At 41.6% G+C, this 25,455-nt stretch overlaps 1 long non-coding RNA gene and 1 pseudogene across 2 annotated transcripts; both read right to left on the reverse strand.

Annotated features, from left to right (window-relative positions):
* LOC114231995 (uncharacterized) lies at positions 1 to 19,829 on the reverse strand. Of its 2 annotated transcripts, none has more exons than XR_008556138.1 (4): positions 19,654 to 19,829; positions 19,090 to 19,338; positions 17,322 to 17,399; positions 1 to 8,667 (listed from the first exon to the last, which is right to left on the reverse strand). It is a non-coding gene; the product is annotated as an uncharacterized LOC114231995 (long non-coding RNA). The 2 variants fall into 2 exon arrangements; XR_008556139.1 differs by having other exon boundaries at positions 19,505 to 19,829.
* On the reverse strand, positions 14,798 to 14,991 carry LOC129149216 (small nucleolar RNA SNORA48; annotated as a pseudogene).
* Positions 19,830 to 25,455: the final 5,626 nt, after the last annotated feature.

Genomic DNA, 25,455 nt, shown 5'->3' on the forward strand with positions numbered 1-25,455 from the left:
TACATTCTCAGCCCATGCTGCTTTATTGCCAAAAAAATATATACATACACACACAGGTGCAGAGTTTCCAATTCTTAACGCAGTTCCTTTTTACATAAAATCTTTAGAAAACAATAAATCTTTTCTAAAATCCCAAAGATGCATAGATTAAAAAGCAAGCTGCTTTTTTAATACTTTAAACATTCAATGAAATTCTTTTAACATTATCGCCTATATCACTGGTACAATGAAGATACAGAATAGCAAGTAAAAACAATGAGCAACAACTGTACTTAAAAGGACAGACAGGTAGCACATAAAACCCTATGTAAAGGGTACTCTAATGTGATTCTTAGTGATGGGTGATTTTAAGGTAAGCGCCAAGATGATTACTATTGTTTAAGGACTGATGATAATGTATTGCCAGAATATCTTTTTTGTCCCTGGAAGAAAAATATATTTGAATTGATGGCATGGCAGACCATCACCACAAGACAAAATCTTTTGGAAATTGTTAGTAACCCTAAAATATCTATTCTGATTTAAAAGGGAGGCTTAGGAGTATGGGTTCCTGGAGAAATCTATGATATTTGTTTTTCTAATAACTTTTAATATGCGTTAGTGGAATAATGGGAACAGAGTTTAGAGAAACTCCATAAATCTTCATTGGTTGATAGGCATGTTATTAATAAGTGGCAAAGAGAAAATTTACATATGGGATATGATATCTTACTTCCTATATTTGAGTGGAAACCAAACACTGTGATGACCATACTCTAATTCCGTTGTAAACTACTGAAAAGTTACCATTACATTTAAACATTTCCAAAGGTATCTGGAGGGAAATCCCATAGCAAAGTGTCTATCTAGTCTAATCCTATTTAGGCCTCTTAAGATATAATTACTCCCATTTACATTATTCATCATAATCACTTGGACTTATAAGGATTATTCCAAAATTAGGAATTGTCTAAAAATTTTAAGCTACTACAATAAACATAAAAGTAAAAACTTGCTCCTGTTTACGTGGCATCAAAAGCTTTAGGCAAATTATGCAGCCTGACCAAAGCATCAATAAAAAACTCTGGCTATTAAAAAAAATAACAAAATAATGTTAATGTAATACAGTAACGAAAGAGAAACCAAACCACAGATATGTTAATATTTTCAGGACTATTTCCACAAAATGCAAGTTTCTTTTGCTGCTGGGATCCTTTATGACCAATCAATACCAGTACAATCCAGAAGAGTTGCCTAGTTATCTGAAAATCCTGAAACATTTAAAATATGTGCAATTGCCTCTATTCACTGCCAGATACTAGTAATGAGATGCAGATTTAAGCCACATAAACTTTACCAGACAAACCCTGTATCTACTTGTTTTTAACTCCACACTATTCCCTATCCTTTTTGAAACTCTGCACCTTTTCTGATTATAACCATAGCAGCTTATTTATTTCACATGCTTAGTTTGTGCCTTTTGTATTGTTTTTAAACATGCTTGGGGACTAATGGAATCAGGCAAGAGGTTAGAGGGTGATGAGCACTGTTATGCTCTATTCCTGACAGTTTGTCTTATGGTTGCCCCTGTTTATCGTCTAACTTCCATTTTCAATGGAAGTAAGATCATCTTTAGTTAGAAAATGTAAACTAATAATCCAAACAATAAATTCAAGCTATTGGTTTAAGTCTCTATTGCTTCATTAATAAATGCATATATATAATTACTACTAACCACTTAATACTAGACATTTTCAAACATGCATTAAAATATTAGTACTCTAAAATCAGAGTTATGGGTCTGCCACTATTGCTTGCACTTTCATCCAGACTCAGTTTTAATAAACATGCAGAGTAAACCCCTTGATTTAGAAGAATTAGAATAGCAAAGATACATGCAAAGTTTCAACCAAAAATGGGGATAAAGTGATTGCTTAGAAATGCAGGCAGATGTTCCACATCTATTACAATGCTACTTCAGAATCCAGGTACAAAAGTCACACACTCAAGTTAAAATTAGGACTACTATTCAGTTATAAAGGCTTAAGTGCAAATCCTGGTCCTTCTGGGTAGAGAATGATGCAAAGCCTCTGGGAAAAGAAAGAGAACTGAGAGATGTACAGTCTTCTGGAGCAGTTTTCTTGGCCATTTGTTAACTGCTATAGAATAGAGGAGCATAGTGGTTTAGGGATGGTGAAAATGCTCTTAGAATTTTATTTTTTTCTTTCTGATTCACATTAAGAGCATTACCTCCACAGCTCCCAGGGGAAAGGAGTTTAATAATAGCAGAGCTAATATAATGTAAACTCAAAATCAATGCCCTGAAATTTAGCATAGCCCTCTGCTTTTGAAAACTGTTGATCAAGGGATCCTTCCAAATATGGTATGACTAAATAGCCAAGCAATGTTCTGAATAAACTATAAGTAATTTGCTTGCACCAGCAGCACCATGATAATGTAAACTCCTGGAGGCCAAGGGTTTCTTCATATTTTGCATATCACAGGTACACTAAAAGTAAACATGAGATCACAACACTGAAAACTAATTAACTGCGTACTTTGAAACTACAAAAACTTGTAGCACATTTTAGCATTTGGAACTATTAACGTGGCTGTTAAGGGTAATCTTTAATTGTTCTAAGTAACTGCTGACATCACAGTAATACACCTATGTCTCATGATCATGCAGATGTCTGAATATTGCTTGGTTATTCCAATGTCTTTAACACCAACTGATGGTCTAGGACATTTAAAAGGGAGCTATAATAAATTTAGTATAGCCTCCCTATCCTTTGGAGTTGCCATGTAAGAATTAAATATTCAAGAGGCACTGTATTTGTTGATCTTCTCCATTTATCTTTTAGTTATTTTTCCATTTGGAAAACAAGGGAACATAGACCACATCTTTTCAGGGATCTTCAAAGTGCTAAATGGCCAAGATGACATGAGGTAAAAGGGAGTAAGAGTCACCTTCATTCTACTCTTCTATCCTAATGTGAACTGCATGATTCCTCATCAAGAAACTAGTTTGCTGGGTTCTTGTTAAAGTAAGTAGTCACAGACTATTGGCCTCGAACATCTACTTTAGACAAGGTTTAAAAAAAAACCAAAACCAACATACTGCCTCTGGCTATTTCCTTTAATCCTTTTGCTTTATACCTTTAAATCTTAACTCCCTAAACTAACCATAGGCATGAGGTTTCCAGCTATCCAAGTTCTTATTAACCCTAAATACATATACACAACGAAGTTTTCCTTTTTAAAAATGCACCCAGGAAACTAATGGAGAAAGATAAGGTGACAAAGCAAAAAGTATGCTATTAGTGTGATGCTAAAAAACACATCATAAGCCTTCCTGGCCCACAGGCAAGGAAGGCTATCCTAGGCCAACAGGCAGGGCCCCAGGGCGGGAATGGGGAGCGGGTGTGAAGGCTCAGGAAGTCCGTGACTACCTCAGGACACAGCTCGATGGCACAGCCTTGGAAGGAGGCCAAGAACAAAGAGTTCCATGCCCCGTTGGAGGATCAGGCTAAGAAAAACCATTACTTGGGAGGCAAAGATAAACTCTCCCCAGGAGATAGTCCAGTAGTTGTTAACGAGGGTGGAGACAGTCCTTCAAACCTACATGACAGAGCAGTGGGGGAGGCAATAGCGAAAATGCTGGACAAATATAAAGGTGGCATGGAAAGGCCTCTTCTTACAAAGAGAAGAAAACTCATCATGGAAGCCAATGCTCGCCTGGAAACTATTACCCAGAAGCATGGAGACGGCTACAGGAAGGGGCAGGAGCCAATGGAGAAGCTTTATGATAAATATGAAGAGCAATTAGAGACTTTGTTTCAAAGCTGGAGAGAGCTCTGCAGAACATCAAGTTAGAAGAGCAAAAACTGAAGAAGTTGTTTCTCAAGCTACAAAAGTGTTCCCCAAAAGCTAGAAATATCCTAAACCAGAGCCTGCAAATATTAAAGGTGCACGTGTCCAGTTCATACAGGATATGGCATGCTTAAAGATAAATAAAGAACAGCATGTTGCCAATGAAACAAAAGAATTTAAAGATGAATTGGCCCAATTGCACAAAAAGCTCGTGAATGATGCTCAACTGCAAGATCTGGCCATTATTCAATACTCTGTTAACCAGCTAGGTGAGGACTCCGAAGAGAGAACTGGAACTTAAGTTACATGATACAAGTATCACATTAGCTATGTTAGCGTGGTTTAAAATTTTCTAGTTGAAATCAGTACATCTTGTTTACCATCAGCTTGTTTAAGTGCAAGAATCCTTGTCTGTTAAGCACTGAATGAATCCTAAACAGTTATGTGGGTAGCAGCAGTTCCACAGTTAGATGTCCGAAGCTTGCAACCCTTTGGTAGCAATGGAGGTTTCTTTGTCCCTAACACTGTCAATTAACCATCAGCAATAAGTCGACATAATGTTAGGTTTTGGCCCCAGCAAATCTGTATCAATCCCCAAAGGTAGAAAGAGGGAGTATTGAATGTTGCATTGTTCTTATTTAAGCAAAAATAAAAATAAAGCATACAACAACAACAACAAAAAACATCATAAGCAAGATCCCCACATGATAGCTTCAGTGGGATTTCTTCATCAGTTAAGAGTACATTTGTTTCCAGGTTAAGCAGTAGAAATAGTTCATTCAATGGCTCAACCCTCTGTTATAGAAAACAAATAGTATCTTTAACCTTTAATTTACATAAAAGTTGCTATTTCTCGCTGATATATTCATATACACTCATAGTTTTTAAAAGTACCTTCTGTATGCTCTTTACCTAGCATCTTTTTCCTTTTATACAACTCTTGACCACAGAGCCTCACAAACTCTAGTAATACTTATTCTACTGTACAACCTTGCTAATCTAGCTTACTATACGTGCTAAAATTGTTATTGCTAAAATTCTACCTCTTGAAATTATTAGTTCGTTTTATGGCTTTTTGTTTTTTTTTTTGCAATAGGAAATATTCTTTCCTATATACTGTGCTATTTTGCATTCGTTACCTTTTCAGAGGTATTAAAAAAGTATTTAAATACTTTTCAGAAATGGATTCTCGCAGGCACTAAACTACTTGAACTGAGAGTACAACTACTTAAAGTACACTATGAGCATCTAAACCCGGGTCCCTGGAGATCTGCTGCAGAAGAGTCTATTTGTCTAAGCTTGCTTCTACATCAGACACCACATTAAACTAGTTTTGCATTTCCTATCATGCTAACTGTAGAACCTATGAATAAATCCTGGACTCTCCTAAGAGATTTAAAAATCACCTCAGAAAACTGCCATTTCCAAGTTCTCAAGGCAGCTTTTAGAGGTAGAAATTTTTTTTTCTACAAGACACTATCTTATGCTTTCAGGACAAAAATAACTTTTATGTCTACAAGGAAAGTAGAAAAGTGAAAGCTGTCTGAGGAGGCTTACTATAACCAAGCAAAAGTTAGTTATTACATGGCAACTTAGGTAGGCTCTATTGGCTACATTTCCAATTCCATGAAAAGGTCTAGAATCTTAATACACAATTCAGCAAACTTGGAAATAGGAAAAGCCCATGACAAATTAATCTAGGACACTCTAAAACTACTGACACATGGCATGCTGCAGACAGGAAGTATAAGTAGGCTGCAGATTAGAAAAGCACTCAAGCAACAAACATAGCATCTCAGGAAGACGTGCAAAATAATTTCCTGATGCAAAAGGAATGGGAAAATTATAAACCTAAAAGACATAAAATGTGAAAAAAGCGTAAGAACAATCTCACCTAAAACCGAGCAAAGCAGAATCATGAAATGGGGCCACATTTTGATTTGAGGTTTCATAAGACACAAAGGCAACTGGTTTCCAGCTACCTCATGAAAAGCTTAAATATCCTCAAACACAGTATTTCACATAGTGACCCCACATTACTATTCATAAATGAGTCTTTTTGGCCTAATCTCCTCTCTCCAGGGAGAATATCATGGATACAGAAACTTATGAAAGAGAAGTTCTAAATTTTTCACTTTTTACACTATTGGTTATTATAATAATTCATCCTGAAGTTTAAATTGTTACTAGGCTCATGCACTAACCCCTAACATGGCACTACAATATGCTACCAAGCACTAATGCTTACAAAACTATACACATCTCAAAATGGAAGACATTGGTGATTTTGTTGTTCTGAAACAACTTGTAACATTTGTCCACAAGTATTAAAATATACATATATATATATTTCTATTGCACATATCCCGTTTTAAACTAAAACAACAACAACAAAAAAACAACTGCCAGCTAAAATGGATGCACAAAGGAAAGCAAGCAGGCACAACTATCGATTGAGGCATAGTCCTGCCGAAAATGAAAACTTTTGTCATCAAGAAGAGGACCAAACCAGGAAAAAGCAATGTAGATGTATTAAATAAACATTGGGCAAGTACAACTGGAATATACGCGTTTTGTTAAATGCTATCTGCTGACAAGATGCAGAAACAAATGAAAGAACATTAAACAGTACTTTCCTTAGCTTCGAAATGAAAAAAACATAAAGCAACTAAGTTGAGTCTGATACATATTTTAAACAAGTGGGCCAGAGATGTTTTCACTGGTTCTAATAGTACAGGGTTCCTTTTTTCTAGCCAAATAATTCCACCTAAAAAGTTGCCAAAAGGACACCAGGGAGATGGGTAATAGACAACTGAAGATACAAATTCTCCATTTGATATTCTCAAAATACCAACAGGACCCAAATATGTAAATTCCATTCTGCCATTAATAATTCCAAAATATTAGGAATCAGGAAGTGGCTGGGAAGTTACATAGAGAAAAATTTGAACTACCTTGATCCAAAGTTACTTCTATGCTTTACCACTCAGTAATTGCCCTCAATTAAGGAAAATTACATTTTATCTATATAATTATTTTTACTTAAAAAGTTTTCTTATGCCAATTCAGATTGGTTGACCAATTCAACTAATTATCAAGGGTGCTCAACATTTCCATTCTGGGCCAGTCCTATCACTCTCAAATTTTGGTAAATCTGCCCGTTTTCAGCATAACAACATGTATGGCCCTGGGCAAGCAGTCCCTAAATCACAGACATGATCTAGGATCATTTGTTCCTAAGAGGCTTTAAATTCTTTCTCAAATAACAAAGACCCATAATGGTTTCATTCTTCTCATGTCAAGACCTGACAATTCATACACTGTTCCTCTGCTGATTTTGAAGCAAGAACAGCTTTATACTATAGTCTATTCATCATATAGTGTAAGTTTTAAGGAAAAGGAAGATCCATATTTCTTATTGGAACTATTTTTCTTGTTTGAGGTTTTTTTCAGACCTGAATTTCTTCTAAATTTATACTGATCCAAACACATTTGGGAACATTGCTTCTAAGGCCCATTCTCTGATGAAAATGGGGAAGTTACCTGAGTCCCAGTATTTTCAGCCTAACATTACAGCTATCATCTAGAAAAAGCAATAAAGGAAAGTTATTTATACTTCTACAAAAAATAGAGCTATAGAATGTAAAACGCCATAAAGCCAGGTGGATGTATAAGGCTTTTTCTGCTTCATTTTCTTAGGAGAAGGGAGTTATATGAAAATTTTCTCATCTCCTTCCCCCCAATTCCTCCATGTCCAAAGTTGAAGGCAGGTCATATTGTATGGTCCATCACATCTTCTGAACAGAAAATCTATTTAAGTCACTTTTCTTCCAGCCTTAGCAATAGGGAAAAAGTCCCAAGTGCTATATAAAACTCCACAAAAAAGAATGAAATAATTTGTAATACAGCAGCCTCTCATCCCAGGGAGGAGAAAAGGGTTCCAACACTGGACTCAAAGCTTTTGTTTCCTTTACCAACCTTCACTAAACCCAAGCATGCATTCATTGGGTTAGCACAATATGGTCCTTCCTTAGAAGAAAAAAAAAATTAAAAGAAAATACCAAATGTCCAAAGACTTATGAGAAAGAACAGGCTCCTTCTCTTGGAGAAAAATCCCTCTTCTCATAAAAAAAATGGATTTACATGTTAAAATATATATTTATACAGAGACTGTGATGGCTTATTCATATATGAAATTAACTTTGTGGATATTCTGTTTTTATGCTTCTTTATCACATCAAAGGTTTCACTGCAAAGCTGGACCTTTGTTCTTATCCAGTTCATCTATGTCACAGGATAAGCCAGGATTTATAGATATAGATATATATATGCATCTCTTTCATTTCAAATTACAACACATCTGAAATTTACTGCTGCAGTCTCGACTGTTTTTGATAGTGGCTAAAATGGGAAGACATTAAAAAAACCAAACAAACCCTGATGTCACACCTACACTTGCTATTTAGATAGTCTTCTTCCTGGGAATAAAAGGTAAAGAATTCACAAATACCACCATCTAAGCACCAGTTTCAAATTAAACATCACCCTTCAGCTTGCAAAATAATTTCTTCACAAGTAAGCAATTGGCAGAAGAAACATGTCAGTTGTTCTTTCTTCCTGGAGAAGTTGGCAGGATGACTGCATCCTAGGAGCTTCTCTGTGTTAAATTTGAGAGGTGGGAAGAAAAAGAAAAGCAGTCTTTTGCAATCCAAATCATGGAGGTCAAGTGTAGAGGGATATCCGCATTTCAAGATTACGGAAGTGGTTGGATAGAAGAAGCAGGACTCCCCACTCCAGAAGACAACACAGAAATACCTAGAAATACAAATAAAAACAGAAAGATTAAGACAGGTACGTCTGTATAAGGTTACTTTTAAAAATAGTATTTAACACAGAGAGAGAAAACAATATTTTAAATTATACACTGTCTAAAAGAAAATGTCCAACCATAACACCAAATTCAGTATCACCACCAGAAAAGGAGTAGCCAGAAAAAAATATGTAAGTATGATACAAAAAAAGCAAGATTTATACAAAAAGTTATATAAAATGATATAAACACATTAATTTCCTCTTATGCAAGTAGAGTAATATACTCCAAGTTTTTACAGCCATAAAATTATTTTATATAAAACATTTGTTTAAAAACAGTATTGTACTCCAAATTTGATGTCTACTCAATTCTCAAAATTGTATGAATCATCTTATTTTGTATTATCTTGAACTATATAAGACCAACTTGAACAATAAGTTTTATAAAATATAACTACATAAAATAATATGTACTGTATGTATCATGATCGCCAAATGCAAGCATGTAAAAACATTAGCAGTTCATCACTGCTAAATACTCATTAAATTGCAAATCTCTGCAAATGTCAGACAAAAAAGAACAAATATTTGTATAATTCCACTTAAATGAGGTACCTAGAATATGCAAATACATATAGACAGAGAGTGGAATAGAGGTTACTAGGGCTGGGAGAAGTGGAATGGGGAATTATTGATTAGTAGGTACTGATGTTTGGGATAATAAGTTCTAGAAATAGATGGTGGTAATGGCTGCACAACAGTGTGAATGCGCTTATATGCCACTGAATTGTATATTTAAAAACGATTAAAATGATAAATTGTATTTTATGTATACTTTATAATAAAAATGTCAGCCCAGGCCAGTGTGGCTTGGACTACTAGAGTGTGGTTCGTTTATCAGAAAGTTGCAGGCTCAATTCCCAGTCAGGGCAGACAGAATGCAACCAATCAATGTTCTCTTTCACATCAATGTTTGTTTCTCTACTCCCCATACTTCCCCTCTTTTTAACCAATAAGTATATCATCAAGATAGGATTAAAATACATACATAAATAAGTCAGATACATATCAAGAACTTAAAGTACTTTGGCTTACAAAAATGGCCAATAGCAATGAGTCTTCTTAGCCCTCCATTTTAAAAATTTTATTAGCTATCCTGATAGGACTGGCCCTCCATTTGTAGTATGTCATATACAGGGTGTCCCCAAAAAATGTATGCATACTTTGAATAATTATAAAGGCAGTGTTTATTAAAATACATTTCATTTTCAAAATGTAATAGAATCTACAGACATTTTGTGTATACATTTTTGGGGGGATACCATATACACACACACACACACACACACACACACACACACATATATATATATATATATAACACCTCAACTCTAAACTGAATATGAATAACCTCTTTTGGTTGAAGACAGTTCTGATTCAAAACCTATGACAGAATCACATCTGAAGGAAGAGAACTGCAGAATTTGCATTTGTTGCCAAAGTAGCAGAAGGAAAAAATATAGCCGATACACAGGCAGGCCTTTAGAACCCTACTGGCAACAGGGCTAGCCTATGTAATAATAAAGGCTAATATGCAAATCAACTGAACGGTGGAACCACCAGTCTATATGATGTGCACTGACCACCAGGGGGCAGATGCTCAATGCAGGAACTGCCTCCTGGTGGTCAGTGCACTCCCACAAGGGGAGCGCCGCTCAATCAGAAGCTGGGCTCACGGCTGGCAAGCGCAGCGGTGGTGGTGGGAGCCGTTCCCACCTCCACAGCTGTGCTAAGGATGTCCGACTGAGAGCTTAGGCCCGCTCCCCATGGGTAACGGGCCTAAGCCAGCAGTCGGACATCCCCGAAGGGATCCTGGACTGCGAGAGGGTGCAGGCCAGGCTGAGGGACCCCCCCGCCCCGGCCTGTGCACAAATTTCGTGCACCAGGCCTCTAGTCTACATATATAAAACCCTAATATATAAATAGACCTAACGGTGGAACAACCGATCACTATGACGTGCACTGATCACCAGGGGGTGCATGGAACATGGCGGGCATTGGCAGCAGGTGGCAGAGCATGGAACATGGCAGTTATTGGCCGTGGCAGGATGGTGGAGGTGAGCAGGGGTGCCAGACCAAGGCAGGGTGTCTGTCGCTGTCATCTGGGTGAGCCTCTGGTGGTTACTGAAAATTCTTTGCTTCCACGTGCCACGGCCCCACCTGCCGGCCCCAATCACCCCCAAAATCTTCTCCACCTCCCCCTGCTCCTGAGGGGTGATTGGGGCAGCAGCCACCGCTCACACCCACTGTTGGCGCCAGCCCCAATTGCTCTGCACCGTCAGCATGTGGGAGCAGTGGCGGCGGGAGCGGGGCTGGTGGCAGACAGGGGCCCAGGGCCCGGGGCGGGAGCATGGAGGATGGGCCAAGACCAGCCCCTGTGCCCACCGCAGCCTAGCGGCCCACACTTCCTTTCAAGGTGCACGACTTCATACACTGGGGACCTTAGTTTCCTCATATAAGCTAATTCAGACTGATTCAAAGCTTGTACCAGCCACTAGAGTTAGGCAGTTTAATTCTAATGGCAAGATAACTGGCAGTAATGTTGAGAGGAAAAGAAGATATAAGCTAGTTCTTTCCAGAATATATAAACCAAACAAGCCTTCAAAAAGAGTACCTTTTCTTAATTAGAAACCTGTCTAGATTCTTTAAAAAACATTTCTACTTTACATCTTTTGTATCAGCTATTGTCTTGGTAAGAAGACTCTCCCCAGGTATCTGCTATAATGTCCTCACCTGTGCTCCAATACTACTTTCCCAATGAGGTCTATTTTTAGTTCTTATTTAACATTACATTGTTCCCCCATCCTACCCACAGATACACTCCCACCACTTCCCTTTACCCTAGCTCTACTTTTCCTTTTATTCATAGCACAGAACACTAGCAAATCTGTTATATTAGGTACTTACTATGTTTCTCATTTACTGTGCTGTCTAAAATGGAAACTTGTTTTGTTCATGAAGAATCCTAAGTATAGGGTGTGACCATGGTAAGCACTAAATAAAAAGTTGTTGAATGAATGAGAATAGCAGGCCTCTTAAATACACTGACCCAACATGGGTTGAAATTTAAATAGACATAGGTTGCCCTGGCTGGATAGCTCAGTTGGTTCGTGTTGTTCCCATATGCCTAGGTTGCAGGTTCAATCCATGGTCAGGGCACATACAAGAATCAACCAATGAATGCATAAATAAGTGGAACAACCCTAGCTGGTTTGCCTCAGTGGACAGAGCTTCAGCCCAAGCACTGAAAGGTCCCAGGTTCGATTCTGGTCAAGAGCATGTACCTCGATCCCTGACCCTGGTTGGGGCATGTGCAGAAGGCAACCATTGATGTTTCTCTCTTACATTGAGGTTTCCCCTTCCACTCTAAAAATCAATGGAGGAAAAAAAAAAAGAGATCTCAAAATAACAACCTAACTTTATATCTTAAGTAACTAGAAAAAGAATAAACTAAATGGAAAGCTAGCAAGAAGGGGGAAAATTAGAGCAGAGTTAAATGAAATAAAAAAAAAAAGAGAAATTCAACAAAACCAAAAGTTGGTTTTGACAGGGTCATGGGAACCCCAAAATCTGCAGAGTTGAACAGAAATTCAGGTGGCCTGGGAATCCTCCAAAGTGTAACTGGCACTTAAAAGGAGGACAGTGCCCTGCCGACGTGACTCAGTGGTTGAGCGTCAACATATGAACCAGGAGGTAATGGTTCAATTCCTGGTCAAGGCACATGCCCGGGCTATGGGCCTGATCCCCAATGTGGGGTGTTCAGGAGACAGCCAATCAGTGAATCTCTATCATTGATGTTTCTATCTCTCCTCCCTCTCTGAAATCAATAAAAATGAATTTAAAAATAAAAATAAAGGGAGGGCAGCCCAGCCAGTATGGCTCAGCAGTTGAGTGTTGACCCAGGAACCAAGAGGTCACCAATTCGATTCCCGGTCAGGGCATGTGCCTGGGGTTGCAGGTTCAATCTCCAGTAGGGAACATACAGGAGGCAAGGCAGCCAATCGATGCTATTTCTCTTTCATTGATGTGTCTATCTTTCTATCCTTCTCCCTTCCTCTCTCTCTAAAAGAAAAAAAAAATCAATAAAAACCTATCTATAATAATAAAAGGATAATATGCTAATTAGACCAGTCAGCTGAACGACTTTCTGGATGAAGCCACCGTGGCGGGGGCTGAGGCAGAGGCAGTTAGGGGCGATCAGGCGCGATCAGGCAGGCAGGTGAGCGGTTTGGGGCAATGAGGCAGGCAGGCAGAGGGGTTAGGGGCAATGAGGCAGTAAGGCAAGTGGTTAGGGGCTATCAGGCAGGCAAGCAGGCAGGCAAGCAGTTAGGAGCCAGTGGTCCCGGATTGTGAAAGCGATGTTGGACATTCCCCGAGGGGTCCTGGATTGCGAGAGGGTTCAGGCCAGGCTGAGGGATGACCGCCCCGCCCCCATGCACGATTTTCGTGCACCAGGCCTCTAGTTTTAAAATAAATAATCTATAATAATAAAAGCATAATATGCTAATTAGACCGGACCTCCTTTATGGATGAAGCCAGGGCTGCGAGGGAAGCCTGTGCCGTCAGCTGGGGGAAGGAAGGCCTATTCTTGCGCGAATTTCGTGCATTAGGCCTCTAGTAAATAAATCTATATATATAATAAAAGTCCAAGCGACTGTTAAGGTGGAATGACCAGAATGACTGGTCGCTATGATGCGCACTGACCACCAGGGTCAGACACTCAACACAAGAGCTGCGCTGGTCAGCCAGAAGCCAGACTCATGGCTGGCGAGTGCAGTCGCAGTGGCGGGAGAGGCTCCGTGGCAGCGCTAAGGAGCAGCAAGCCGAGCAGTAAGGAGCAGCAAACAGGAGGGCAGTAAGGTGCGAGGGGTCCCAGACTGTGAGAGGGATGTCAAATGCCGGCTTAGGCAGACATCCCCCAAGGGTTCCCAGACTGCGAGAGGGTGCAGGTGGGGCTGAGGGACCACGCCCCGCCACCCCCCCCCCCCCCGCCCCAGTGCATGAATTTCGTGCACTAGGCCTCTAGTAAATAAAAAATTGAGGGCAGCCCTGTCTAGTATGGCTCAGTCTCAGGTATGATACCTGGTCAGGCACATACCTAGGCTGCAGTCCCGGTCCAGGTGAGTTCAGGAAGCAACCTATCAATGTTTCTCTCTCCCTCTCCCCTCTAGAATCAATGAAAAACATACTCTCCAGTGAGGAATAAGTAAATAAAATAAATAAAGCAAGGGCAGTCTTGTTGGGGACCATGCCCTTTAGACTTGTGGGGTGTGCATTAACTTCAAATGATATCAGAAATGTATCAAAGTATACTAGTTGGTGTCAAAATAGTAACCAACAGAAGGAGGAAGAGGAGGAGGAGGAGGAGGAAGAGGAGGAGATAGTGAGTACTTCTGAGGCAAGGTCACAGATGGAGAAGCCATATGTTGTATTACGATGGCACTCAGGCAACCCTGGAAGAGGCTGACACTGGAAAGAACGGAGGTTTTCCATCTCCAACATGAATTTGCCAGCCATGTGAAAGAGCAACCATGGAATTAGATCTGATGACTGCCACCCCAGCCAGTATCTAGACTGCAACCTTGTAAGACACCCTAAGACAGAAACCCCCAACTAAGCTGCTCCCTAATTTCTGACGCACATAAATCTGTGAGATAATAAATGTATAATGTTGTTTTAATCCACTAAATTTCGGGCAATTTGTTATGCATCAATAAATAACTAATACACTTTGCTTCCTCTAAGGACATGGGACTCAAGTACTCTTTTCTCACTTTTCTATGTAAATAGTAAATTTAGAACATCTCACAAAACACAGTGGATATCATTGTCATTCAAATTCCATTTTTAAGTGTCTTATTAAAAAAAAAGTATTGGACTTGTTGGAAAGTTTTTGTTCCCAGATATGGATAGACGCTACTAATGTAAAATTACTGCCTAAGGCAAAAACTTCGCAGTCATTTATCAAATATTTATAGCGTGCTTCTTTCTTTGGATATTTTTATTTCCTTGAAAGATGACAAATGCACATGATAGGAAAAGGTGAAATAGGGTATACAGCTGTTAGTTTGTTTTATGTGCCCCAAGCATGAAAAAGCTGGATGTCTGATTTCTAAAACGGTGAGACAATAAATTTCTGTTGTTTCTATTGGTCACCAACACAGGCATCAAGTTAGGATGAACTAAGGACTATATATCTACTTTGCCCTTGACATATATAAGAGCAACACTACCAACCAGGTGTCTCTTTAACCATTGCCAGGGGGTGGTATATAGTATTTCTTGCATATCATTTTAGATATTCTACGGTTACATAACATCTGTATAAGCAAATTTATTTCTTTCCCACAAATGAAAGCACACTATACACTTGGTTCTGCACCTTTGATTTTCCTCTTTAATGTATATGAGATCATTCCGTATCCAGAATTAAAGCTTCCTTGTGAGTAGGAAGCACCTACATTTATTTACATCAGTTTCCTTAGGTGGATATGTAAATCAATCTTGTGCTATACTAATATCAAGTTGCTATTTCTGTCAACCTGGATTTAAGGTTCTAAATCCAAGCAATAAAGTCCCCCCTCTAAAGGCATATGATAAAGATATCACCTAAAGGGCATTTTGCCCCATCCATTTTTATTCCTTTTCTTTTTTAAAAAAAAAAAAGAATATTTTATTGATATTTTACAGGGAGGAAGGGAGAGGGATAGAGAGTTAGAAACATCGATCAGCTGCCTCCTGCACACCTCCTAGTGGGGATGTGCCCGCAACCAAGGTATATGTCTTTGACAGGAATCGAACCTGGGACCCTTCAGTCCACAGGCCGATGCTCTATCCACTGAGCCAAACCGGTTAGGGCTATTCCTTTTCTTAATACTGAAACTTACAGTTGGAAATTTTTTACTTACCTTTTTTTTCAATATTTTAAAATTATGGTACAATACATGTAATATAAAATTTATCATCTTAACCTGTTTTAAGAGTTCAGTGTTAAGTAAATTCATGTTGTTGTGAAGCCATCACTACCATCCATCTCCAGAACTCTTTTCACCTCACAAAACTGAAACTCCGTTACCCATTAAATAACTCCCTATTTCCCTCCCTGAACCCCCTGGCAACCACCATTCTACTTTCTGTCTCTATGATTTTGACTACTCTAAGTACCTTATGAAAGTGGTTTACAAAATTTTAATCCTTAAAGCAGTTGTACATTGAATGATTTCACACAACACAATCAAGGCATATGACTAAGTAGATGCTATGAGCTAAACTGTGTTCTCCCCAAATTCATGTTGAAATCTTAGGCCCCAGAACCTCAAATGTGACCTTATTTGGAAATAACCATTACACATGTAATTAGTTAAGATGAGGTCCTTATAAAAAGGAGAATTTAGGACACAAACACACAGCAAGAACACTATGTGAAGACTGAATTATAGCCCTGGCCGGGTGCTCAATGGTTAGAGCATTGAGGCTAGGACCGAAGGGTCCACAAGTTAGATTCCTGGTCAAGGGCACGTATCTCAGTTGCAGGCTCGATCCCTGGCCCTAGTCAGGGCGTGTATGTCTGTCTCTCACATCAATGTTTCCCTACCCTCCCTCTCTTCAACTCTCTCTCTCTAGAAAAACAAAAATAAAACACACACACACACCAAAAAAAAAAAAAAAAAAAAGGAAAAAATATTCTTGGGTGAGGATTAAAAAAAACACAAACACATGTGGAGTTATAATGCCACAAACCAAGGAACTACCAAAAGCTAGAAGGCCTGGAACAGATCCTTTCCTAGTGTCTGTTTTCCAAAACTGTGAGATGATAAATTTCTGTTGTTCTAAGTCACTGTTTGTGGTACTTTGTTAGGGCAGCACTAGGAAACTAATACAGTAGGTAAGAACCCTATTTTACAGATAAGGTATTGTCCACTGAGAGTACATATCGCCTCTTGCTCTTTGAGCAACAAACCTACTTCTGCAGTAAATTCAGAAGATATCAACACTTGGCACAGAATAGACTCACACTAGGGAAATAAAGTACTGAAAAGCTTTAGAAATTAATTACAGTATCAATACTTATCTATAATTAAAACGTAAGTGAATATATTCTAAAATGTGCCTAATAACATTTATATTTTATCAGATAAACTCTTTCAATATAATTAAATCATTATTTTTTACCCAGTAAAGATTGGTTTGGGCAAATGATTAAGTCTCTTTTCTTTCTTTTTTTTTTTTACTTAATACATCACTATTACTGAAAATAAAAGGCTGAGCTTGAATATCAATTATTTGTGGTCACTTTTTATGTTCATCTTCTGTTGGAGCCAATAGTTTCTTGTTCCACTTCTATTTTTTTTTTTTTTTCGAGAGGAAGAGAGAGGGATAGAGAGTTAGAAACATCGATGAGAGAGAAACATCTATCAGCTGCCTCTTGCAAACCCCCTACTGGGGATGTGCCCGCAACCAAGGTACATGCCCTTGACCGGAATCGAACCTGGGACCCTTCAGTCCGCAGGCCGACGCTCTATCCACTGAGCCAAACCGGCCTCGGCAATTTTCAAGATGCTTAAACAGTATTGGAAGCATTAACCACTATTACTCACTTGCCAAATCCTGAGTTCAGAATTTTTTCTTTTCAAGATGAATATAAAAGCACCTAAAAGTCAAGGGAAATGTTCTTCCTGTGATAAGAAATAATAAAAAGAAAATTACAGTAAGGATACAGCTCTCACTTGTGCTATATGCATTCTTGTGCAAAATTACTCAAATGAATCAAGCTTTTCTAAAAAACATAAAACATCATCACTATCAAAAACTATCCAGAAGGAATCATCAGAAAGAAGTTACTACTGTCTACCTGCACTGGCATTAATTTGATAAATATGCAAAACGCTTGGAGCAGTGGCTCTCAAGTTATTACGGAACAATGTCCCCTTTAAAGATGATGCTATAGACCAGTGATGGGCAACCTTTTGAGCTTGGTGTGTCAAACTTCGCCAAAAAACTGAGCATAACTCGGGTAGTGTGTCACTTTGAGGAAAAAACTAACTCCAAGATTCTAGTCGCAAATGTTTCATCCTCAGGAGCAGCAAATGTTTCATCCTCAGCATGCGGCCGCGTGTCATCAGAAATGGCTACGCGTGTCAGTGCTGACACGCGTGTCATAGGTTCACCATCACTGCTATAGACTCTCTTCTCCCTACAAAAGACCTTTGCTTTAGTACAGATGACCACTCCCCTCTGAAAGGCAGAGAGGAAGAATGTTCTTCCTTTTCCCTGCTCAGTATCTTTTCTTCTTCTGTGAAAAAAACAAAACAAAACCTACTCCGGACAAAAGCAAAAGAAGGATCTTATTTAAAAGTCCTTTACCTGATATCTTCAGCTCTGCTAAAGCCAGGGCCAGCAAAGAGCATACCAGAAACATTCACTTTTGTATTATGACATGTCATTTGAACTGGACCCAACTAACATGCCACTTTTAAACGAGCTTCACCAATTCATAAACCTAGTAACAGGAACTCTTCCAAGAATTTAACTCAAAGACTGACTGAAGGGTTATAACAATCCAAATGACAATCAAGGGATACCCCATAATGTTAAACAAGAATTGAATACAAAGGCCTGATAGTATTATACTTTGCAACCCCACCACATTACACAAATTACACTAATAATTCCCAAAACTCATCCTCTCTACAAAAAAAAAAAAAAAAGGTAAAAATTGTACACTGAAATCAACAATGAGAATTCCACTGAGATGTAGAGTCGGCCGAGATGAATGCGCCATTAGGGAATCATTAGGTCACACAAGGACAAAGCTGCTTCCCCGGTTCTTTCAAGTTTGAGTTGGCGGTGGGAACGAACGGACGTAGTGAGGGTGGCCGGGGGGCGTGCGCCACAGACTCCGGTTAAAATCCCAGGGGCAACTTGTTAGACCAAATCTCAAGGTCAACGGACCAGGCACACAAAATACTCAGAGCCGCAACAGGCCTGGATGCACGCCGGGGCCTCAGGCAAAACAGTGACTACGAAGCCATGAGGGGGCGGGGGGGGGGGGACTATAAATAAATAAAAAAGGACATATTCTTCGGAAGGTAAGTCGATGGCCAACGCAGCGGCTACCAGACATACATCTGCGTACGCGCAACCATGCCGGGCAGCCAAAGGCATGGTACTGAGGTGGACGGCGGCGGGTCGAGGACCGGGTGGTGATGCGACACACCTGGAAGGCGGGTGCAGTCGCCCTGGGCGGCTCGGGAGGAAACCCACGCCTGGCCGACGCCCGGCAGTGCCGGCTGCGGGCAGGCTCCGTGCGCTCCTGCACCCGCGCCACTTCCTGCTTGTGCCCCATCGCTGGCCTTCTCGGCTTACCTCGCATGAGCCAGCAGAAGCACTGGACCGGCCAGAAGCCGGCCCACCCGGCCCAAAGGCCAGCTCGCCGGCGAACGCCTCAGGCCGCCATCTTGGCTCCTTCAGAAGTCCGCCAACCCTGCGGAGTCCGTTTCCACAAGCCTCCGCACTCGGTACTGATTGGGTAACGACTTGCGCAGGCGCGCTATCCTTCCGTTGTAGGTTGGTTGTAACGTACGTCAATCAATATACGAAGCCGTGAGGGGGTAACTATAAATAAATAAATAAAAAGACACATTCTTCCAAAGGTAAGTCGATGGCCAACGCAGCGGCTGCCAGACATACATCTGCGTACGCGCAACCATGCCGGGCAGCCAAAGGCATGACACTGAGGTGGACGGCGGCGGGTCGAGGACCGGGTGGTGATGCGACACACCTGGAAGGCGGGTGCAGTCGCCCTGGGCATCTCGGGATGAAACCCACGCCTGGCCGACGCCCGGCAGTGCCGGCTGCGGGCAGGCTCCGTGCGCTCCTGCACCCGCGCCACTTCCTGCTTGTCCCCCATCGCTGGCCTTCTCGGCTTACCTCGCATGAGCCAGCAGAAGCACTGGACCGGCCAGAAGCCGGCCCAAAGGCCAGCTCGCCGGCGAACGCCTCAGGCCGCCATCTTGGCTCCTTCAGAAGTCCGCCAACCCTGCGGAGTCCGTTTCCACAAGCCTCCGCACTCGGTACTGATTGGGTAACGACTTGCGCAGGCGCGCTATCCTTCCGTTGTAGGTTGGCTGGAACCTACGTCAATCAATATTACTAGTGCATTCTTTCCAATCCTTTTTGTTGGATTGGTTCCCAGGATTGAGGTAATAAGGAAAAGTGCTTTTGTTATTCATTTGTTAGGAGTGTAAAATTATTTCCGCATGGAAGCAGGGTCACTTTCTGATAAAGTAGTTTTACTAGGACGCATGACTATTTTAAACCACCATTAGGCTAAACAATAGCACTAATAATTTCATTCTGTGGAGGAAAAGGAGACACGTGCTAACCTGACCTCAGGGAAGGCCTGCGTGGCAGCCTTGCAAACTCAGAGACCTAAAATAACCTCAAAGGATAGTCTGAAATTAAAACTTTTTAAACTAGCACTGACTGGTTTGGTTCAGTGGATGGAGCGTCGGCCTGCAGACAAGAGTCCCAGATTCGATTCCAGTCAAGCGGATGTACTTTAGTTGCGGGCACATCCCCAGTAGGGGGTGTGCAGGAGGCAGCTGATTGATGTTTCTAACTATCCTTCTTCCTCTCTGTAAAAAAACAATAAAATATATTTTTTTAAAAACAAAAACTTTTAAAACTAAAAAGCAGTTTATGGTGGGTAGTAATGTCCTAGGTTGGTCTATTCTCTGACAAAAGTCAGTCTTTATTTTGAGCCTGTCTATTGTCTTTTTGCATCTATGATAACATAGGTCAATGCAACATTAATGGAATATTTTGAAGACTTATCACCCCCTGGCCCCCAACACAGGTATTATTCTTCTTGGGACCCAGGCAACTAAAGAAGAACCAAAAACAAAACCATAAATAGTGTCAACAGAGATAATTGTTCGCATTTATTTCCTCTTTCTTAACAACCATCTCCCTTCATGTTTAAAAATTCTGCAGAGCCCTTAGCCAGTTTGGTTCAGTGGATGGAGTGTCAGCCTGAGGACCCAAGGATCCTGGGTTCCATTCCAGTCAAGGGTGATGTACTTCTGTTGCAGGCTCCTCCCCAGCCCCAGCTCTGGTTGGGGTGCCTGCAGGAGGCAACCAATCACCAATCATGTGTTTCTCTCACATGAATATTTCTGTCTTTCCCTCTTTCTTCCACTCTCTCTAAAAGTCAATGGAAAAATATCCTCAGATGAGGCTTAAAAATAAGAATAAAAAAAATTCTGTAGATCCTGTGGTATTCCCCAAACAAAAGACAAATACAAAAATTTTTGTAAAATGCTATTATATTTACTTAAAGAAACTAGTAATTATAACATGAATTAACAAGCAGGAATTCTAGATCACCTAGGTCAGTGGTCAGCAAACTGCAGCTCGCGAGCCACATACGGCTCTTTGGCCCCTTGAGTGTGGCTCTTACACAAAATACCACGTGCGGGTGCGCACATACAGTGTGATTGAAACTTCGTGGCCCACGCGCAGAAGTCGGTTTTCGGCTCTCAAAAGAAATTTCAATCGTACTGTTGATATTTGGCTGTGTTGACTAATGAGTTTGCCGACCACTGACTAGGTAATCCTCTGTTGTAATTTAGAAATTCTGAAAGATTTCTGACAAAACATGGTCAAAGACTTTGCTTAAGCCTGTGCAGCGACTGCTGGGTACCCCCAGTGTGCTTCTACCTTCTTCCTTATGAAAAGCGATCATAATTCCCAGGTTTCCTCACCTGTAATGTGTGGCATGTGACTAACCAAGTGATAAATGGTCATTCAAGATTTTGCCTAGCAACCAACAGCTAGGGAGTGCATTAGCTTTGGGGATCTCCCGTTCTTCATTTGGATAATTAAAATTATTAGAATATCCTACCTAGTTAAAATAATCTGGAATCAGTCAACCTATCACTTCCACGCATTGTTAATCATACATAATGTGCCCTAGTTGGGGGTTCAATCCCAGGTCAGGGCACATACAAGAAGCAACCAAAGAATGCATAAACAAGTGGAACAACAAATCGATGTTGCTCTCTCTCTCTTTCTAACATCAATAATAAAGTAAATTAATTAATTAAAAACATAAAAAGTGGGGCAATATAATTCTATGGTGTTAAGTTGGAGAAATGGAGATAGGCAGAATAAAAAAAATTATATGTTTAGCATGTGTCAGGCACTTATTTAATCCTCACACCAACCTATGACTTTGATACTGTTATCATCATCATCATAACCCTTATTCTACATTTAAGGAAAAGAACACAGAAGAGTTATGTGAATTACTCAGGTTCATGTGCTTGGTTAAGTAGCAGAACCAGGATTTGAACCCACCCGATCCATTTCCAAAGTACATGCTCTTAAGTTCCACATTAAACTATCTAACTATTTCCTCTAGAAAAATACTGGTAACAGTGAGACTTTTAAGAACAGATCCTTAGTAATCTGACGATATATACAAAATATTTGAAGAGAGCTACTTTTTCTTTTCTCTAGGTTAAAGGCTCAATTCCTACAATTGTTCATGAAAATAAGTTGCCCTGAACCTCTCACCATTTTGCATCTTAGGAGCAAATACTTTTATCAATGTCTTTCTTAAAAGGTGATGGTCTTGTCCTAAATGGTTTGACTCAGTGGATAGAGCATCGGCCTTGGGACTCAAGGGTCCCAGGTTTGATTCTGGTCAAGGGCATGTACCTTGGTTGCGGGCACATCCCGGCAGGGGATGTGCAGGAGGCAGCTGATTGATGTTTCTCTCTCATCGATGTTTCAAATGCTCTCTCCCTCTCCCTTCCTCTCTGTAAAAACTCAATAAAATATATTTTTTTAAAAAGGTGATGGTCTTTAAACTTATTATATCTTTTATTTTAAATGTTTTTATTGATAATTAAAGAGAGAGGAAGGGAGATTGAAAACACCAATGAGAAACACCATTAGTTGGCTATCTCCTGCACGCCCCCTACCGGGAATGGAACCTGCAACCCAGGCATGTGCCCTGACCAGGAATCAAACCCTGACCTCTTGGTTCATGAGTCTATGCTCAAATGCTGAGCCACATGGGTCAAATTTGTGATATCTTAAAATACACAGGTATCTCTTGCTTGCCATCTCTCTTTTTACCCTAAATAAGGGAGTTTATATTTACCTTCACTAAAAATCTAGATTGTTGGATAATTATAATTATTAGAATATCCTTCCTAATTAAAATAATCTAGAATCAGTCAACCTCTCACTTCCACTCATTGTTAATCTTACATAATGTAAGATTGATTTTAGCCCAGCCAGTGTGGCTTAGTGGTTGAGTGTCAACCTGTGAACTAGGAAGTCATGGTTCCATGCCCAGTCAGGGTACACGCCTGGGTTGCTGGCTTGATCCCCAATAAAGAGCATGCATCAATTCTCATCATTGATGTTTCTATCTCTCCCTCTCCCTTCCTTTCTGACATTCCTAATATATAAAAATCCAGGGTCCGTAAAATCCAAAACAACCGAAGGCTTGACTGACTGCTGCTGCTGCGGGTGCCCCAACCCAGCGCTGACTGCCGAGTGGGCTGAGGATCAGGCCTGGAGAGAGGCCTGGGGAGAGAGAAGCAGGGTCTGATCCGTAGCTCCCATGGCAGCTATTGATCAGCACTTGCCTCTCTCTTTCGCTCCGGGCCTGGCCAGCAGCCATGCCTCTCTTTGTCTCGGGCCTCTGCTGGGGCTGCTGATCAGCCCTGCCTCCCTGATCAGGCCCGTTGATAGGCCCAGAGACTCTGACTGGCGTAGAAACTGACTAATCAGAACCAAATCAGGAGAGGACCAAGATGGCGGCATAGCGCAGATGCCTGATTGTTGCCTACCACAACAATTTTGAAACCACAACTGGAAAACAGAGTAGACACCATCCAGAACCACCGGAGGGCTGGCAGAGCGGATGCTCTACAACTAGAATAAAAGAGAGGGGGACACGGGATGATGCTGATGCCGGTGAGCCAAAGATCACACTTTAAGAACTACGGCTCTGGCGACACAATGGTGGCCTGGAACGTGCTCGGCGTGGTTCCCCCGGCGGTCTCCGGCTGAGGGGACGGCTCCACTCACTGCCGAGCACGGACAGATGAGCCCCTGGGGGACATGGGGTGGGAGACTCCGCGCTTGCTGACCTCCGAGCCCTTCGAGAATCTCTGCTCCCCGGAAGCGGCCTGGTGCGCATGCCCGGCGACCGGCCGCCACTGCAGACCTGAGCGCCATCGCAGCGACCTTGGACCAGCCTGCCGCCGCGCACCGGGCACACCGGAGCTTCGCTGAGCCCGCCGCCCAGCAAGTTCTGCGGCAGCCGCCCCGGAGCTTTGAGAAAATGGCCGAAGGAATTGCTGAGAGGGAATTGACCGACAGGAATTGGGATCAAGAAGACTAAGCCCTGCTGGGTGCCGGGTCCAGGTGAGGCCGCATGCCCCTAGGTCCGGGTGAGGCTGGTTCCCGGGTCAGGGTGAGACTGAGTCCCGGGTCCGGGTGAGGCCGTGCGCCCTGGGTCCGGGTGAGGCCATGCGCCCCTGGAACCAGGTGAGGCCGCACGCCCCTGGGTCCGGGTGAGGCTGGGTCCTGGGTCCGGGCGAAGCCACGTGTGCCTGGGTCCGGGCCAGGCCACACGCCCCTGGGTCCGGGCGAGGCTGGGTCCCAGGCCCGGGTGAGGCCGTGTGCCCCTGGGTCCGGGTGAGGCTGGATCCCGGCTCCGGGTGAGGCCGCGCCCCTGGGTCCGGGCGAGACCAAACCAGAGGGAGTTGCACCTGCATTACCACCATTTGTCCACCATCCAGAACTGAAAAGTCAGTGCTGACGTGTACACATAAGGAACTGGTGGACATTGAAATTGGGTCTCAAAAGAACTGTTGGTCCAGAAAGAAACTCACTACAGACTGATTCATTTGCCTGTCAGCATAACTATTATTGCTCGTCTCACATTCAGTTCTTATATTTCTAGTAACACATGATCTCACTCATCTAGGGGAAATGATGAACAACATAGACTGATGAACAAGAACAGACCCAGAAACAAGGAGGCATCGATCGGACTGTCTGGCCTCAGAGGGAGGGTAGGGGAGGGTGGGGGTAGGGGGAAGAGATCAACCAAAGAACTTGTGTGCATGCATACGAGCCTAACCAATGGTTAAGGACAACAGGGGGGTGGGGGCATCCGTGGGGAGGGGTGTGGGATGGGAATGGGGGGATGAGGACAAATATGTGACACCTTAATCAATAAAGAAATTTTAAAAAAAAGGAACCAAATCAGGGTGAAGTGTTGAGGAGCCAATGGCTGCCTAGGAGGTGGAGCTTTTGACACTGACTGGCATAGAAACTGACCAATCAGAACCAAATCTGGGTGAACTGTGAAGGCAGAACCAAACGGTCCCCAATTGGAGATGGTGCAGGCTGGGCTGAAGGAACCACCCCCTGCCCCTGTGCACGAATTTCGTGCACCAGGCCACTAGTAAAAATATATTTTTAAATTTACTATTAAAAAAGTTGATTTTAGAGGGAGGGAGGGAGAGAGGGAGAGAAAGAAATGTCAATTTGTCGTTCCACTTAGTTGTGCATTCATTGTTTGCTTCTTGTATGTGCCCTGACCAGAGATTGAACTCAAAACATTGGCGTATTAGGATGACACTGTAACCAACCGAACTACCCAGCCAGGACCTTTATAAAAAGAAATTTGTTTATTGGATG

This window comes from Eptesicus fuscus, chromosome 5 (assembly GCF_027574615.1).
Source record: "Eptesicus fuscus isolate TK198812 chromosome 5, DD_ASM_mEF_20220401, whole genome shotgun sequence".
NCBI lineage: Eukaryota > Metazoa > Chordata > Mammalia > Chiroptera > Vespertilionidae > Eptesicus > Eptesicus fuscus.